Source organism: Arachis hypogaea, chromosome 13, assembly GCF_003086295.3.
Source record: "Arachis hypogaea cultivar Tifrunner chromosome 13, arahy.Tifrunner.gnm2.J5K5, whole genome shotgun sequence".
Classification (NCBI taxonomy): domain Eukaryota; kingdom Viridiplantae; phylum Streptophyta; class Magnoliopsida; order Fabales; family Fabaceae; genus Arachis; species Arachis hypogaea.
In genome coordinates, this window is record NC_092048.1 from 34,641,782 (window position 1) to 34,661,791 (window position 20,010).

The 20,010-nt window shown below is 35.9% G+C and overlaps 1 long non-coding RNA gene across 5 annotated transcripts; it reads right to left on the bottom strand.

Moving 5' to 3' along the window:
• Positions 1 to 10,853: 10,853 nt before the first annotated feature.
• Positions 10,854 to 14,127, bottom strand: LOC112738025 (uncharacterized). Of its 5 annotated transcripts, none has more exons than XR_011869581.1 (7): positions 13,903 to 14,127; positions 13,284 to 13,405; positions 12,439 to 12,580; positions 12,096 to 12,196; positions 11,905 to 12,014; positions 11,281 to 11,365; positions 10,854 to 11,190 (listed from the first exon to the last, which is right to left on the bottom strand). It is a non-coding gene; the product is annotated as an uncharacterized lncRNA (long non-coding RNA). The 5 variants fall into 5 exon arrangements; XR_011869579.1 differs by having other exon boundaries at positions 11,890 to 12,014; XR_011869582.1 differs by having other exon boundaries at positions 11,996 to 12,014; positions 13,284 to 13,426; positions 13,903 to 14,107.
• Positions 14,128 to 20,010: the final 5,883 nt, after the last annotated feature.

The window sequence follows — 20,010 nt, forward strand, 5'->3', positions numbered from 1 at the left end:
AAGTTGATTCATATTTTCAAGGAATCATATATGTACAACCAAGGCCAAATCAAATTAAAACACATTCACAATTGAGTTGAGTTAATCAAAAGATTTCACAAACTTGCAAGACAATCAATAATTAAATATAGATATTTGGAAATGAGCTATTGAACCCTCACTGGATTTGTGTATACACTCTAGTCACTCAGTGTTTGGGGTTAATCACTCTATTCTTCTCTAGTCATGCTTTCTAAAACTTTGTTCTTCGTCTAACCAATCAACAAATATTCAATGTACACATGCAAACATCATGAGGTCTTTTTCAAGGTTGTAATGGGGCTAAGGTAAAGGTGAGGGCATATATATAAGGCTAAGTGAGCTTATAAATTGAATCCTTGATTAGTCTAAGATCTCACCTAACATATACATACTTTCTACAATTTTAAAATTATGCCTAGCTACCCAATTTTTTTTCACTTTTGTATCACATACTCATGCACCAAATTATTTTTTATTTTTTATTTTTTTATATTTTTTATTTTTATTTTTTTTATCCTATGTGCATTGATTTCTTTACTCATTATTAGGGTAATTTTGTCCCCTTATTTATTTATTTACTTAAAAGGTTTTTTTTTAACATTATCAATGCACATGGATTCTTTTAATTATTTAAGTTTCACATGAGCATGCTCCCAATTTCTAATTATTTTATCCATTTAATCCTTTCCTATCAACCCAAGTTCCCACAGTTTTCCCACACTTACTGGATACACAATCTCTATCTTAAGCTAACCAAAGATTCAATTTGGGATTTTTAATTTGTTTTTCTGCTTAAGACTAGTGATGTGGTTATAGAACAAAAAGGGATAAAAAGGCTCAAGGTGGCTAACAAGGGTGACATAAAAGGGTAGGCTTATTTGGGATAAGTAAGCAAATACAAGTAATGGCTTCAATCATATGCAAGAATGTAAATACATTGAATACTGGACATATAGAATGAAACAAGGTAAAGTCTGCAATTATAGTGAAGAAGGGCGAAACACACAGGAATGAAAATTATGGTTAAATAATGTAACCATGCAATTAAGCTAAAAAACTCACAGGTTGTGTGTTCTTTGGCTCAGAAATCATATATCAGTTATGTATATCATGCAAGTAGAAATCAAGAGTTTCCATTCAACTCAATGTAAATCTTTGAATGGCTCTTAAAAATAAGTATTTTCTTTGAAAAATGTTGTCAATTTACCAACATTTATTGCTATATATATAGTGGGTGGATTGTTGTGATTCTGAAAAACTAAAATTTCTAGTTTACTCTTTTCTTTTCAATTAAACCAAATTCTGATATGCTAAAAGGGTAAACTAAACTAAATAATCCATATTTTCTATATCACAACTAATAAGCTAAGAATGCAAATTAAGCTAAATATCTAAGATATATATATAGCCCAAAATGCAAAATGTAGAAATAGAGTAGAAATAAACAGAAATACAGCAAAAGAAAATGTGCAAGTACTGAAAGGAAAAATAAGATAAAATAAAATAAAAATAAAATACAGACGAAGAAATAAAATATGATAAAGAGTTTGAAAGTAGTTCACCAAAATAAAGTTCGCCAGAGATGGCGACCTCCCCACACTTAAATAATAGCATCGTCCCCGATGCTCAATCAAGCATGGTGTGAAGAAGTGGCATCTCCAGAAGGGTACTCTGCTAGTGTCTCTATGGTGGCCTGAGGTGCTGTAGTCTGTATGGGTGCCTGAGGATTTGCCTGCTGAAGTGGGGGCTCTGTCTGTAAAGGGACATGTGGATTGGCTGGCTGTATCTGCCGGGGCTCCTCATGATGTGGCGCAGCCTGCTCGGGTCCTGCCTGCGCAGCCTCGGCTCGTGCATCCTCCTCCTGGTCATCTGCCTCCTCCTCAGATGCCTCTGATGGTGTGTCAGGCTCGGAGGGGATGTCATGGCGGCCCGATCAGATCATCAACTTTAAATGCTCATAGTGTCGCTTGTTGCGATGCTCAGACCTCTCATATCGCTGCTGGTTGCGGCGCTCCATCTGGTCGAGCCGCTCAAAGAGGCGGTGCACAAGGTGGTAAATGGGCTCTGATGCAGGTGAGGGTGCTGTGGTGGTGGCTGGTGCAGCAGGTGCAGAAGGAGCAGCAGAAGATTTGGCTGCATCAGCGGAGGTAGTGAGAAAGGGTGGTCTGTAGCCCAAAGCCTGGAATTTCCTACAATGTGGGATAATCTTCTTACAGTCGGCGGCAGGTGACTTCTCATTCGCAAGCTCCCAGGGTACCTCAGCTCGGCGGCCTAGCTGAGTAATCAAATAGGGGAAGGGCAGAGTGCCTCGGACATGGACCCTAGACATATAGTACCGGATAAATCTGGGAAGGTACATGTCCTTGCCCTCCATCACGCACCAGATAAGGGTAATCATGGCAGCTGGTACCTCAGTCTCATGAGTGCTCGGCATCACATAATTGCTAAGAATTTGCTGCCATAGCCGAGCCTCATCATTCAGATAAATAATTTTGATGCCCTTTGGGGTCACTGTTGCCTTACCCATGACCCATGGAACAGTAGGGTCAATAGCTATCATGCGCTTTACTGCTTCCCAGTCAAATCTCATAAACCTCATATCTTCTTCAGCCTTCTAGTAACCATCCGGCTGATCGGATTTAGGCTGGAGTTGGAGGATGTCTTCAATTGCCTCTTCAGTAACCAGAATCTGTTTGCCTCTGAGCTGCACTGCATTCAGGGTCATTTTAAAGTAGTTGCAGTAAAATTCTCTGACCTAGGATGTATTTACCTCAGTCAAGTTCCTCTCTAGAAAGTACTAGCCTCTCTGTTTGATTTGGTCTGTGGTGTACTCTAGTAATTTGGCTGGAATTCGGAGGGTCTTTTCTAGATATAGGTTCCTTGAAGTTGCAAAAACTGGATACTTGAGTTCGCAGTATCGGTTGGCAAACTTGACTGGGTCGGTGGCAGGCACTAATTGATCAGCTTTTTCCTGCGGAGTAAAATTTTTCTCCCGCCAGGAATCATCATGGAGGATATCCAAAATAGTGGTAGAGGATTCTCCTCTTTTTCTTTTGTCTGTGCCTGATTTGGCTTTTCCTTTGCCTTTTGGGTCAGACATCCTGAAAAGCAGAGGTTCCAGGATACATTTTATTAAACTAAAGCAGGAAAACAGGTAAGCAAATAGTATTTTAGCAAAATAAGCATAAATGGGCAAAAGAGGAATAGAATAACAATATAAGCATGAAGGGAGTTAGATAGATGTAGAATTTTAGACTGTATGCAAGCTAAAAGTCAAAGAATTGAAATAAAAATTTCAGACCAAGATCTAGGATATGCGGAATGCTTGATTATCAGAAACAACAACAATCATGCCTTGAAATGGGTTGAAAGTAGTTAGTTGAAAACTAAGAGAGAAGTTAGAAAGTTAATGCAGTTAAGAGTTAAAAAGTGAAGTTAAAGTAAGTGGCATGGTATTGTGGTTCCTAATTAACAAGAATTGCACAAACTTGAAGAACAAGTAACTCACATGTAAGCAGAGAATGCAGAGTAATGATGATTAATCATATAAGTGAAAGAATTGCAAAATGAATTAAATCATTAATAATGCATTTTAACTAAGAAGGGAATTAGAATGAGTAGGAATGCTAGCCCATTCATCCATGAATTGGCCTGGTTGAAACCAATTAGTGCAGAATTCAAAAGTACCAAAGCCAATTTATGAATGGGAGTTAAGTGAAATAATTTTTAGAAAAATCGGGCAGCATTCCGGCTATAAATTAGACATTCCCGGAAAAACAACAGCAGCATAAATTTAGTTCATATGACGTTTAAAAGTAGTGCAGAAAAGAGTAACAAATAGCAAGTCACATGAATTCAGAATAAACAAACTCAATTTGCAGCAGGAAATGCAATTCAGGTTGAATAATGTGAAAATAGCATTAAACAGTAAGGAACAGTATATGAGAAACATTATGAGCACATCAATTTCAAAATTGCAAAACAGATAAGGTAAGCAGCAAGAACGGCACAATTATCAGACCTAAATCCACTAACCACATCCTAACTACCTAACCACCTAAAATCCACTATGATCATGCATCTCTAACTATCCTAATTTGAACGGAATTGAAAAATATGCAAACTAACTAACTGGAATGGGAATGGGATCGGAGCGTAGTGGAATCTGGTGTGCGCAGTAGCAGTAATTGAACGCAGAGAGAGGGTGGTGGTGTGGTGGTGCTGGTGGGCGGCACGGCGGCACTGGGAAGTGGCACGGCGGTGTTGGGAGTACGGGCAGTGGTTCGGGTGGGAGCAGGGGATAAAAGAGGGAGAAGAAGAGAAGGGAGGGGGACGAGGAGGGGGTGCTGCTGCCGGCTGTCTGGGTGGTGGCGGCGGGGCTGATTCGGCCGCGTGGAGGTAGGGGAGAGGGGAGGGTGAAAGGGAAAGAAGAGGAAGGAGAAGAAGAGAAGAATGAGGGGTGAGGGTGGTTCGGCGAGGGCGGTGACGGCGGCGGCGCGGCGGCTGGTTCGGCGGTGGTGGTTGGTGGAAGAGAGAGTGGAGAGGGAACGTGTACAGGAAGGGGGGAAAAAGGGGCGACGCTGGGTTAGGGTTTCCGCGTCGGGGGTTAAGTGAATTCAAATCCACGCGGACGTGTAGATCACGCGAAAGCGTAGCTAAGGCGGAAGTGCAACAACGCGACAGCGTCATTGACGCGAATGCGTGAATGGTGGATAAGGGAAATGACCCGTACGCGTGGAGCATGCGTACGCGTCGACTAGAATTTGTGCTAAACGTACAAATCCAGCGTCATTTTGGCGCAACTCTCTGTTTCAATTGTGGGGGCAAAATTTTCACGCGACGCGTACGCGTCGCCCATGCTTACGCGTGGTGTGTGTTAGTGAAAATGACGCGTACGCGTCGTTGACACGTATGCGTGGCCCAAATTATGCCTAACGCATACCAGCCGCACGATTCCAGCCCAACTTTCTGGGCGTTGGGTTGTGACGTCGATTTGGAGTCGACGCCCACGCGTGGCCCATGCGCACGCATGGTGTGATTTATTATTTTTTTAATAGAAAATGCAGAATGCGAAATGCAAATGCGGATGCTGATGTTATGAATGCTACTAGGAAAAATAAAATAAAATAAAATACAACTAAAAACAAACAAAATAAAATAAAATTAAAATTTGAAAAGGAACAATCATACCATGGTGGGTTATCTCCCACCAAGCACTTTTAGTTAAAGTCCTTAAGTTGGACATTTGAAGAGCTTCCTGTTATGGTGTCTTGTGCTTGAACTCATCCAGGAATCTCCACCAACGTTTGCAATTCCAACAGCCTCCGAGGTCCCATACTAGGCACGTAAAGCCTTTGAGCAAGTTAACGCAGGTTTTCAAGCTCCAGGATCCCAAACCTTGCTTTTGAACCTGTCTTCACTTCTATCTTCATTATTCCAACCGGGCAGTACACAACCTGAATTTTCACTGAGATACCCAAACTTCTTCCAAAATTCATTCAATCAAGCTCTATACCAATCCTTGCACTTCCATTTGAAGCGTGGAACTGTATTGAACCTTGGGTGCCAATTTCTATTGCTAGCCATCTCCCTTTTACTCTTAAAACCACAAAGAGCTCTAAGCTGGCCATCGGTTTCAAGCAAATCATATTCAAGTGGAAAGGTAAAGATAAAGGCTAAGGATTTTACCCATTTGAAGTTTGTATTAGGTGGTAATGGCCGTGGGAGAGGTGTTTCCAGTGGTTCTTCAAGCTCCACTTCCTTGTACTCCTCTGTGAATTCTTCCTTTTCCTGACAAACCTCTTTAATTGCAACCTCGTCTTGATCGAAGTCTTCAATTTCTTCCTCATCACTCAAGTCATAAGTTGGAGGTTGAGAAAAGTCTACCTTCACATTATCTTCATATTCACTCGGGGCAGAATCTTTAGTCTCAAAGAATTCAATTACGGATACAAGTTCATCACTAGGAGAGCTTGATTTGTAGTCATCATTACCAAGGAAACTTGCTTCTTGATTTATCTCGTCCAGTTCTTCATAAGATACATGTCTTGGAGGGTTGTGCACTATCCTCCTTAGCATCAATTGCAAATTTCTTGGTGGAATTATCCACAATTCTTGATTCCCATGGAGGTTCAGCATCTCCTAAGTCCTCAACCAATTCTTCTTCTTCGATAATTTCAGCTTCCTCCACTTGTTCTAGTATAAAGTCATGTTTTGTACTGTCAACCGGAGCTTCTAGTGTCTCCTTCGGACTAGGGGCTAATCGATTTATCGCTTGCTCCAATTGATGAAGAGTTGCATGAAATTTATCCACGGTTTCCTTAAGACAATCCTGTGATTCTTGGGTCGACGGATATGGACATGATACATATAGAAGTGGTGGTTCTCGGGAGTAATTGAATTGGAATTGGGGTGGGTAGAGGTTAGGGGCATATGGAGGTGAATGGTTGTGATTGGCTTGTGAGTATGATGGTTCGAAGCTATGTTGAGGAGGTGGTTCATTGGCATATGATGGGGCATGTTGGTAACTACAAGGGGGTCCACCATATCTATCATCTTGGTATGCACCTCGGAATGGCTCTTGACCATAGTAATTTGGTGGAGGTGGTTTGTCACGAAGGGGTCCACCATAACTATTGTCTGGGCATGCATCGTAGAATGGTCGTTGTCCCTAGTACTTTGGAAAGTGTTGCTGCCGAAAAGGTTGATCAGATCCTCGTGGCTCCTTCCATCTGTGATTGTTTCGACCTTGACGCATGTTCCTGTTATAGCTTCCATTCCTTTCAACAACATTAGAACTAAACTCAAAGCGACGGGGGTGAGAACTCATAGTAACTAATAAAAATTAAAAACAGAAATAAAAACAAATAAACAGCAAAATAAAATATTTACAATAACCAATAATAAGGCACACATTTGCAATTTCCCGGAAACGGCGCCATTTTTGACGAACTGAATTTTCCACTAGTAAAGAATTTTATAAGAATAATTGCATTGTAAGTATAGTTTCTAAACCAACAGAGAATCCTTTCGTACAAAAACTTTGGTTGTCACAAGTAACAAAACCCAATAAAATTTATAACCGAAGTATTTAAACCTCGGGTCGTCTCTCAAGGAATTGCAAGGAAGTATGATTTATTATTGGTTATGGAAAAGTATCGTTGGGTTTTTGAAATAAGGAACAAGTAATTTAAATGGCAAGAAAATAAATTAATAATTAGAAAAACTCTTGGCAAGGTATGAGAACTGGAAATCTCATCCTAGTTATCCTTATCAGGTGTGATGAGAATTGTTATTGCTCCCACTTAGTTAACCCTTACTAAATAAAGGAAAGTCAAGTGGACTAATTAACTTGATTCCTCAAGTCCTAGTCAACTCCTGTGGAAAGACTAGCTTTAGAGGGATCCAAATCAATCAGCAATTTCTAATTTTCAATCAACAGCTGAGTTTGACAACTCAAGTGTCACCAATTACTCAACTAGAGCCAAAAGAAGAGAAAATCTACTCTAATAAAAATGCCTTGAATTGGAAGCATCAATAACATAAATAAAAGAAAGCAATCTCAAATCTGAAATACCTCAAATTGCATTTAAACATAAATTCAAATCTAACATGAAGAGTTCATAAGCCAATTTTGGCAACATAAGTAATTAGCAAGTGAAATAGAGCAACTAAAGTAATAGAGTAAATAAAAGTAGAAGAGAACATAAATTAAAGGAACATTGAACCTAGATTGAAGAAAATAAACATACTCTAAGAGAAATCCTAATTCTAAAACCTAAGAGAGAGGAGAGAGCCTCTCTCTTTAGAAAACTATATCTAAAACCTAAATTTCTCAATAATGAATGTTGTATCCATCTCTCCCTTTGATCCTCCCATTTTCTAGCCTCTATACTGTGTTTCTGAGCTTGGATTTGGGCCGAAAAAGGCCCAGAAATCGCTGGGAGCATTTTCTGTAATTTCCTGCACGTGGCGTCCGTCACGCATGCGCGTCATTGGAGATTTTTCTTGTCACGCGTACGCGTCAGTCACGCGTACGCGTCATTTGTGCTCTGCGCCAGGCACGCGTCTGCGTCGTTCATGCGTGCGCGTCGTTTGCGTTTTGTGCTAGGCACGCGTCCGGGTCGTCCATGCGTGCGCGTCACTGTCATTTTCTCCAAAACTCCATTTTGTGCGTTCCTTCTATTTTTGCGTGTTTCCTTTCTGTCCTCTAAGCCATTCCTGCCCTATGAAGCCTGAAAATACTTAACACACAGATCACGGCATCGAATGGTAATAAAGGATAATTAAAATTAACATTTTTAAGGCATAGGAAATATGTTTTCACATATATCATAGAATAAGAAAGAAATTGTAAAACCATGCAAATCTTATGAATAAGTGGGTAAAGAATTGATAAAAACACTCAATTGAGCATAAGATAAATCATAAAATAGTGGTTTATCAGACCCTGACTCGCTCAGGTATTACTTGGACGACCTACTGCACTTGCTGGTACTGCTGTTGTTGTACGAAATAGTATGGGTTTTGCGTACACGCGCACCATAAAACTAATTGGATTTGCAAATGAAATGATAATCAATTTCTAGAATGAATGGTGTAATTGAAGTTGTTTGGACAATTGGACTGATGCAGGTTTTTTTTAAAAAAATAAGTAATAGAGAAAAAAGTAAATTTTTTTGGAGTATTTTTATATTTGTAAATATTATATTTATTTTATTTATTGAAAAAATTTCCACTGATGCATAGTAGTTATAGTGCCTTCTGTGATCATTATTATAATCATCGTCTCTTATTAGTTAGTGGGCCCTTCAATCACCAACACTTAAAGACTAATTTCCGATATCTACTCACTACTGTATTATTTTTCCAATAAATTTAGGGTGGCCCAAAATGTAAGCATATAATATTGTCAAGGTATAGCATTATTAGAGTCTGACACTCAAATGTTGAAAACTGTGGTTATACGGAGATGGAGTTTTGTTTCTTTATGTGCGTGTAGGATTAATTAGGGTTAATGAAGTAGTTAACATTAGCTAGCAACTAGGCTAGAATTGCATGGATTTGTTGCTAAAGTAGAAAGTGGGTAATTATGCTTTTTGTAACGCATTTATAGTTAACCGATAAAGGGGGGATGAATGGGGGAGCTTCCCAACCCAAAGAATGTGTATGTTAAAATGCAACATTTGTTTCTTTTTTTTTATGAGAAGCAAACCCAAGACGTATTACTTGACCCATCATGGTTGGAATAGTGATCCAATAGGTGAGTTTTTTTTTTAAAAGGAAATAGAGCAAAAAAAGAAAAAGATGTTAAAAGTTAAGATACGTAATGATGCGAAGATAATTATTATTATAAGCAATCTTTAATTGACATATGATAAAGATGAATATGTACTATAAATATAACAAACATTTAATCTAATTTTAATCTAATTTTATTGTGGATTCCACAAAATACCAACTAACTATTTATGGGACGTTATATCCTAAAAATTAATTTCAGACTCAATATAAAATTTGTCATTCCAATAATTATTTTTAGAATTATAATTAAATACTTCTAATAGAGTGAAATATATAATATAAAATGTAATAACAAATTAACAATACAACTTTTTTTAAAAATAAAATCATATTAATAAATAGTTTAATTACTCTGTCGGTTCTTATAGTTTCACTGAATTTTCAATTAGATTCTTATGCTTTTCTTTTCGATTGAATCCCTATATTATATCAAATTTTGTAATTAAGTCCCTGCCATAACAAAAATATTGAAATTAACGGAATATTTTGTTAAACAAGGTGAATATGCCTAATACTTGACTGAATATTTTCTACAGTTTAACATAATATTCTGTTAATTCTAATATTTTTTTCATGGTAAGGACTTAGTTAAAAATATGATATGGTATAAGAATCCAATTAAAAAATATATATATAGAGACCTAACTAAAAATTCAGTAAAACTATATGGACTGGTGGAGTAATTAAACCCAAATAAATTTACTCATGAAGCAAATCTGTTACAGCTTATGTTATTTCAAAAAAATTTTAGTGTAAAATAGTTCAGTGAGTAAAAAAATTCCTATATATTCAGAAAACATATCCCTTCAATTTTTCTATTCCATTTATCGTTAGACATATTAGATAGGAAATTATTAGTAACTACATATAAATGATAATAGCAAGTTACGAAATTAGATATGTGTGATGCTAGAAAATTAATATTATAACAACCAACATGATAGCAACATTATAACCTGTAATGTCTATTTTCTTTTTTTTTTGTCTTAGTTTATTTCCTTTTAAAAAAATAAAAACCTCACCTATTGGCTCACTATTCCAATCACGATCAGTCCAATAATACATCAGGTTTGCTTCTCACAAAAAAAAAAAATGAAATAAATGTTGCATTACAACTTGCACGTTTTTTAGGTAGAAAAGCTCCACCATTCATCATCCTCCCTTTTATGAGCTAACTATACATGTGTTACAAAAAAAAATAGTAACCCATTCTTTCTACCCCAGTAATAAACTCATACAATTCTAGTCCAATTGCTCACTAATGTTAACCTCTTTATTACCCTAATTAATCTTGCGCACACAACGAGGAATGGAACTCACTACAAGAAATTACTAGAATAGCGATCGATTTAGCAATCAATTTTGGTGGTCGCTAAAACCTTTGTCGCTATGTTAAAAATAGCGACTAACTTCGGTTGCTAACAGCGACCGATTTTCAACCAATGCTACCAAACTAGTACCAAACGATATTGGTCGCTAAATCGGTTGCTAATAAAATCGGTCACTAAATTTGTCACTGAGAAAATCGGTTGCTAAATAGCGACCAAATTTTTGGTCGCTAAATCGGTCATTGATAAAATTAGTCGGTGATGTCTGATCTAAAAATCTAAAATCGGTAGCTAAATCAGTCACTATTACAAAAGATGGTGCTTATTATTATCTAACGATGTTGTAAGTGCAACAACAACCGATGATTAAGAAGGTGGAAAAGAGCGGCGGCCGCAGCAGCAGCAGCAGCTAAAGCAGAGGCATAGAGGAAGAGAGGCTTGAGATTGTGGACCTCAGTGGCATGTTTTTGGACTCCCTTCCCAACCCTTCTCTTAACTTGGCCACCATTTGCAAGTTGGACCTCTCTAATAACAATCTCTAGGTAATTACAAATACAACAAATTGGATAACCATTTAATGATAGTACAAATATTTAGATAAGAGGATAACTATTTCAAAAATACATACCAACGAGGTAGACACTTATTTGATTTTTGAGGTGTCATAGCCTCTAAACTGTGCAACAGCCTCGGTCATTTGAACTCGCAATACCCTATCAGGTCCACCAGCATTGATTAGCAATTGTATTTGCTTATTCTTTGTAAAAAAATCAAAAAAGTAGAAACTAGAAATCATGGCTGCAAAATTAGTTTAAAAAGAATAAGGAGAGCATTTGAAAAGGGCTAAAAGAAAATGAAAGTGCCAAGGGAAATCATATTTACATGAAATTCTGTATTTATATATAACTCAGTTATAATATATAAATAATTTTCATAGATAGGAAGTTTTGCACTGTTTCCAAGTGTCCCTTGCTTTTAACTATGAAGCAAACACTACTCACTACTATATTTCTTTTGTATCTCATTCAACTTTTTGTGTTGTATTAGCTAGTGGCAATGTGGGAGTAGAGTATGTGTTATTAGTTGAATACGGTGTTGAGTAACTTTGTTTAAGTTTTTGTTTTCTTTGTGTTTTCTTAGTTTATAGTAAGCTCTATTTTATTGTGTTGAACTCTTTTTTTTTTAAATAGGAACACAAAACAAACAAAACCATAACACAACAGAATATGAAGTGTACTGGAAGAGAAGGAACTTATGACATCCGGTTGCTCTAAATCGCTGAGGACCTTCATGATTCTCTTCACATTGATCCATATGGTTAAAGCATCTAGCTAGATAGGTACCTTATTGTTGGGCAGCAACCTAAACAAACCAAACCTTTAAAAACTCAATGAGTCTTTAATAACAAGCATTTGGTTACTAGTGTGGTGACATAATGCAAACCTGTGCAGTAGATGGAAAACTCTTCATATGTGAATTCGCATGAGAAAGAGCCTGCTTAAACCTTTTTATGTCTATATCTTTTCTTTCATTCCCTTGTGAATCTAACCAGAGAGGTGAAATCAAGAAGATGTTTTTTCTTCATAAAAAGTTCAATTAACAAAAAATATTATGTAATCAATATTTTTCTTTGCATCAGAGCCAACACCAACTAACTCTACTAAAAATATCAACACCCTATCATTCTCTATGTTTCAAACAATAGGAATTTACTTGATTAAATTTGTTAACCTCTAACAGAAGATAATTTTTGAAAATGATGTTAATTTATATTTGAAAAACTTACCCAAGAGAAGGTGTTGATGTCTGCAGTTTAATGTTTTCCAGTGAGGCGTCTTTCATTGCCTTCTCATGAATTCATTGTTCACCAAAAGGAATGAATGTTTGTGACCTTCCACTAGCCTCAGGTGATCTTAACACTCTCATCTCTTGTTTCAGTAACAAAGGATTTAGTGCAAAAGAAATGGTCACTTTATCTAGTAATTCAATATTCATTGCTAATAATATGTAACATACTCTTCACACTAAATTTAATATAGAGATAAAATGTTAATTATAAATTATATGGCAATCATTAATTAATAAATCTAATTTAATTTATAGGTACCCATACAATTGGCCAAACTCGATGTGTCACATTCAGAAATAGAATATATAGTAACACAAGTGACATTGATGCTGGTTTTGCTAGCACTCACCAATGTGGTTTACACGTTAGCATATGCTTGTTTTTTTATAATATTGATAAGCATATTAAATATGAGAGTTTTACAATTCAGTGAATTCATATACTTTCCATACCAATATATAGTGATTGGACTTCAATCAAAAGTGTACTAAGAAACATTAACCCTATGGATAAAAACAGCACATAGTTCTGAAAATCCGTGACAATACATAAATAATAAAACTACTATGCATGACAATTACAGTAACGGAATTACATCTTCTCCAAAGCTTATTGTTATATCACATGGATACTATGATAAGGAAAATATGTTAGAAGTTATTTAGCACTTTTTCTAATTCAAGAGCATGATCAAGATTAACAAGAAATAGTGGCAGAACACTTCAAACCAATTGTTAATTGTATTCCATATAACAAATATATCTAACCAACGGAGGACTCACTTGTGGCTGGATGATGTAGTCTTGCTCACCGTGCTGGATCTCACGAAAACCTGAGGACGAATTCCCCATTGAGTTGCAAATGTACTACCAAAATGTGCAATTGCCATCCAATACCATTTTCACTTTTTCAACAAGCCAATACACTGATAATAATTAGTATAAGAATACTTAACCAAGCTCTTCAACAACAACAACCACCACCAATCCTTAACGAAATTCTTTAATATGCAAAAAGTAAGAATGAAAATTTCATTGAGAATTATCAATTATGTCATAAATGATATGAGAATGTCTGAAAAACCTACAAGCAATTGTAGTAGCAAAGCAAATTTCACCCACAAAAATCCAAAAAATAAATAAATAAGAATCCAAGGTTTTACAAATAAGAACAAAAGTGACGAGATATATAACAACATATACTGTAAACAAAACTTCAAATTTCGCATGAGCAAATAATACTAACAATGATAAAAGGAATACGAAAGTTGCAATTAGTGAACTATATAGATAAGCAATGTAATTTCTGACAGAAACGTGGGTACTTCGCTAAAACCCCTAACCAGAGGGGGGAAAAACCAAACCTAACAGCATGGATCAGAATCGGCGATTAGGAGGTTACCTGCTTGGAGACGACGCTGAGATCTTAATGACATAGGCGACGATACTGAGACTGCAGAAGAAGACGATGAGGAGACCTCAAGAGATGGCGGCGAGACGTACGCAGAAGACGGCGGTGAAGAAGACGACAACGGAGCTCGGAGACGACAATGGTATCTGATTGGAGAATATGAGAATGGTGTGGGTGAGTTAGGGTTAGTGAGGGTAATTTAGATAATATCTTTTTTTTTCTTTTAACTTAGTGGCTGCTTTTGCGACTGATTAGTTATAAAATCGGTCGCTAATTTAAAAATTAGCAACCGATTTAGTGACCACAACTTTAGCTACCGAATTAGCAACCAACCACTAGGGCTGGCAATACATACCCTACTTACGAGTACCCAACCCGAATCAACCCGTTCAGGTAGGGTAGACTACCCGACTCGTTGTGGGTAGGGTAGAAATTGGTTCGGGTTTGCCTGCGGGTAGGGTAGGGTACGAGTTTAGGGTATACCTTATCCTACCCTACCTGCACCCCATATATAACACATATTTTATAAAAATTAGGTATATAGTGAAGGAGGTGAGAGTTGAATCCACAACCTCCCTCATGTAATGACTTGCAATAAGTGAGCAACCATTAAACTAGTTAGTTAATTTAGTAATTTAGATCATTAATTTTTTATTTTTCATTTTATTAATATGTATGAAATTTGGAATGATTGAATTTTATATTTGTTTTGAAAAAATTTGATATTTCTACGGATAGGGTAGGGTAGGGTAGGGTTTAGAACTTTAGGGTGCGGGTAGGGTTAGGGTTGAAAGATACTCAACCCGCAGGTATGTCAGGGTAGAGTTTTAATCAAATTTTCAACCTGTGAGTAGGGTTAAGGTAGGGTCCAAACTCTATCCTACCTTACCTATTGTCAGCCTTACCAACCACGTTATTCTATTACCTATAGATCAGTTGCAAAATCGGTCGCTAAATTAAAAAATAGTGACCAATTTTGTGACCAAGAGTCTCAAGGACATTCCTTCCTTTGTTTTGGTTGTTAATTCGGTCGCTAAATTAAAAAATAGCGACCGATTTCAGTGACCATTTATATTCTAGTTGTAAAAAACTAATCAGTCGCTAATTCGGTGGCTATTAGTGACTGATTATGTTAGTCACTAAAATCAGTCGCTAAATTAACAATTAGCAACCGATTTAGCGACCAATAATTTAGCAACTGAATTAGCGACCAAACAGTTGTTCACCCTATTTCACTATCAGTTGCAAAAACGGTCGCTAAAATAAAAAATAGCGACCGCTTTTGTGACCAACAGTTCCAAAGACATTATTTCCATTTTGGTTGCTAAATCGGTCGTTAAATAAAAAAATAGCGACCGATTTTAGTGACCGATTTTATTTTGATTGTATTTAAAATTTATTGATCGCTAATTTGGTTGCTATTAGCGACCAATATTGATTTGGTCCTGAAAATTCTATATCGGTCGCTAAAATCGATCGCTATTCCAGTACTTTCTTGTAGTGACTCCATCTCCGTAAAACCACAATTTTCAACATATGTGTCATGGTCTAATGATGCCACATGTTGACAGTATCATATGCTTACATTTTGGGTCAACATGGTAGAATTTTTTATAAATGTAAACTATGGAATCTATTGAAAAATCAACTTATGTCTTGCACAAATATAATCTATTTTCCGGATTTGTCTTATGCCTTAATGTAGTTTTTTTTCCACACTATTTCATGAATAAATAATAACACTTAAATTTTACCACTTTTTAATTTTGAACTGGATATAAAGAGTAGTGTAATGTAACGTTATTGGAGTGATGTGTGTTTAACACTGTTGTGGAGTAGGTTAAACTCAAATTGGATGGTTTGTATTGTCAGGAGAAGAAATTGGACGGTCCGGTTTGTGTATCAATACCACCTGTCGTGCATGTAACCTATCGAGCTGCCTCCCACTCTCGCCTCTTTTACTCGTTACTGGTTTCATTCTCACACACTCAACACACTTCAATTTCCTCTTCACACACTCATAGTAAAAAATTTCTCTCTCCCTCTAATAACTTCTCTTCCTGCTAAAATTTTCTCTAGTGAAGAAAAACAGAGGAACAATGCCTAGGAGACCCAAAATAAAAAAATATTGATTGTGTTGAGTTTTACATTGTTAATTATTTCAATCATCCTGATTATGTAAGTAATTATTTTTTAATTTTATGATTTAATAAAACTTAATAGTGATAGTGTTATAGATTAATATTATTTATAACAATTAAATGATAGTTAACATATGGTATTTAGAGATATTATGTTATGTATTTCTGAATTTAGTTAATGATGTTGACATAGGTTTAGACATTAGAAAATATATATTTAGTGTATTTAATAATAATTATTAGAATATTATTTTAGATATATTTAAATTTTATTAATTATTGTTAGAAATTAAATATAATTATGAGATTTTTCTAAAATAAATTTAGCATATTTTGAGTAGTTAATGAGTTAATTGTTATTATAATTATATTAGTTAAATGTAAATTTTATTAATTAATTAATTTTTGTTATACTATATAATTAACGCCGCTTATTATAATTAAGTTTTTAAACATTTGGATATAATAATTATAATTATAATAATATAATTAGTTAAGTAAATAACTAATTAGCCGTATGTGTTAATGAATGTCACTGTTAGTTTAATTATTATTAATTATTTTATTAACAATAAATTAAGTGTTGATTTAATAAATTAATTGTTATTATTATTAATGAATTAGTGTTAATTATTATTATAATAAAATTAGTATTAACAAAAATTAGATACTTTTTTTAAATTTTTGGATATAAAATTAATTATTTTAAGTCATTAATTATTATTATTATTATTATTATTATTATTATTATTATTATTATTATTATTATTATTATTATACTTTTAGTCTTGTATGTATATGTGTGAAGAGATGTGAATAGAATAAAGTATTGGGCTATACTTTCGTTGTTTTTAATAATAATATTAGTGTTGTTAAAATTAAAATTATATTTAATTATAATTTTATTTTATTTTTTGGATGATTAATGATGGTTTGTTAACTATAATTAAATTATGTTAATGATAATAAATAATTATATTTTAAAGGCTATAAATTGAGATAAACTGATTAAATATAAATTAATTGATGAAAATTTTAATTATTCAATGTTTATAAGATAACTTTATTTGATGTATTGTCTGGCTACGTTTTGTAGGGTTTACGGATGTTGACATGTAATTACCTACTGTCGTCGGATCCATATAATCCTATTGTAGAAGAGCATTTATGAGAGACTATTTTTATCATGTTTCCCATATTGGGATAATCCAATGTCAGTCAGCAATGATAAATACTCTAATCGAGAGATAACACCCGAACACACATACGTTTCACCTTCTAGTTAGTAAGTGTGTTGTGACATTGGAAAATGTGGCCGTAATTCTTGGCCTTCCGACAAATGGTCTTCTAGTGACAGGAATGACCATGAGTAGTTACGATGCCTTAGAGGTTGAACGCTTGCACCAGTTTGGGATTGCACCTAGGAAGACAGATTGTAGAGGAAGCTTTATAAAGTTGATGTGGCTTTGGAATCTGAAAGATCGTTTAGTTTTGATTGATGAAATGGGCATTCAGAGGTATGTGAAGTATCACATCATGTTATTGTTTTGGACAATCTTGTTTGGAGACAAGTCCAGGACAGCGGTGCACTGAAATTTCTGTCGATGCTCTGCAACTTTGCTGGGATCAGAGAATTTAGTTGGGGATTACCCTGCCTAGCGCACTTGTATAAAGCGATGTGTAGGATATCTCATTTTGACTGCAAGGAGATCGATGTTCTATTGACACTTTTGCTAACTTGGGTATGGATCCGTTTAAGCGTCTACCATTTCTTGCGCCAATTTCCAACGGCCCCTTACTTTTTCTGCTTGCAAGCAGGTAAAATTAGTGAGTAACAACTTTAACTAAATCTTTCACATCGTATTTTAATGTTTAGGATAAAAGTTTATTAATGAAATAAATGATGTTAGGTAGCGTAACTGGGAGCGTGCTGACCGCGTTATAGATTTCAGTCTTTTGCTCACTTTAAGAGGTCGTTAGATGAACTGCAAGAAGGTCAAGTATATTATCATGATATAGATATTTGTTAAACCTTATTATTATTTGGCGTATAATCATCTGTTTATTTTAATGAGTCCAGGTTGTATGGGAGGCTTATGGTGTTGAGCGCATTGAGCTAGACATGATTCCTACAGACATCCATTAGCATTCAGTTGGCATGTAACCGACAGGCTTAGGAGACAGTTTGGTCTCATTTAGAACGTTCTTCATCAGGAATAGGATCTAGATGGTGCACACGAAGAAGTCTTTATTGACTCTAGGAATTTTGATTGGTCTAGACCCACTCTTTTTGGGTTATACAGTGAACGAATTGGTATAGGGTCGTTCTTGTTGAGCTTCCCATGCAACTACAGCATCCCTTAAAGATTTACATGTATTGGTACTGCGCTAAATATGACAATCACATGAATTTGTCGGACCTTATGTTGCAAGAGAACCAAGAGGACAACTCAGTGGGGGATTAGAAGAAAGAGCAACGGCCTCTGCCACCATCACATCAATAACTACAGGTATAACAGCTGCAAGAGGCAGTTGGGCATATCTCGACCCCACATATTCCTCACACACATTCCATATTGAAGTTTACACAGTCATACCCATTACATCAGCAACATTGGAGTGTTCCATAGGGGATGCATTTTTCATTTAGCGAGCTGCTTGGATTCATGGCTCTGGATCTAGGTTAATCACAATCTAGCCAGCTGTTTGGTATGAATCTGAGTAGAAGGTCCTTAGATCTGAGAACTCGGTGCTACACTCCTTCAGGAAATTCTTGAGGGAGACTATCTGTTGACTCGAGTAGGAGTGACAGGAGTCGAGGAGTTGTAAAGAGCAAAAACCCACATCGTATTCCAATAGGTCTAATTAAGGAGACCACTAAGGGGGTTGATCACGAGACTGATGACTACCTAGTAGCCCCCCAGATTGGTGATGACGAGGATGAGGATGAAGATGGTGACGATGATGAGGATGCCGGTCAGGAATCCCACAATGATGATTACGATCGTGTTGAAGATCCAGGGCCTAGTGTAGGTAACATATTTTATTATTTGTCTACCTAGTAGACTATTTGGTTTTATTAGTCGTTAGATGTATTTTTATTGCTTAGTATTTCATAATTTGATTGATGCATGTGATATATTTTTATGTTTATGTGGGTGGTACAAGTACATGCACAAGTGGCACATCAACTCCACCGGATAGAGGTAAAGGCTATAACCTTAGAACTGATCCTCCATGTCATAACACTAATTGATTCACCCTGTTTGTGTTCAACAGGGTTGTCAAGAAGTGCAAAAATTTTGTAAAATATGTAAAGTGAGCAATAAGAAAGTAATATGTTTTTAGAATTATGTTGTTGATTATGTTAATTTATTTGTTGTTAATTATATTAACTAAACTTTTGTCTATCTCGACTAAGTAATAAATACTTGGATACAATATATAAAAATACAAATGTCATAGCCTACTAAGAAAATGCAACAACGGTAGTAACTCTATTAAGCAAAAGGACCTGCACTTGCACTACCGTGTTAATGGTATCTACTACGATTGTGGCCTTTGCCACCACATTGCCTACAACACCTAGGACCATGTAACATCCAAGGGTCCATCTTCTTCAAGAAGCGAGTCATCTTTAGTTGACCTTTGGTATCTAGTCTGAGGAACGGATTTGGCACGAAACAATGTCCATGGTAAGCAGGACATGTGGGATTTCTTAATGGCCTAAACCTAGCTCTGTATACCTTTTAAACGTGGTCCATCTTATAAACATCATGAACGTACACTTGCCAATCTAGTCGCTGATTCGCACAATAAGTAAATACATGTCAACATGAAATCCAGTCCACCTGGAATTCACCATAGTCACAATGCTATCGACATAGGTCAATTGCATACTCCCCTCCATTAGGCATCTCATGCACTTCAAAAATCTCATTCTTCCTATCGGAACAAT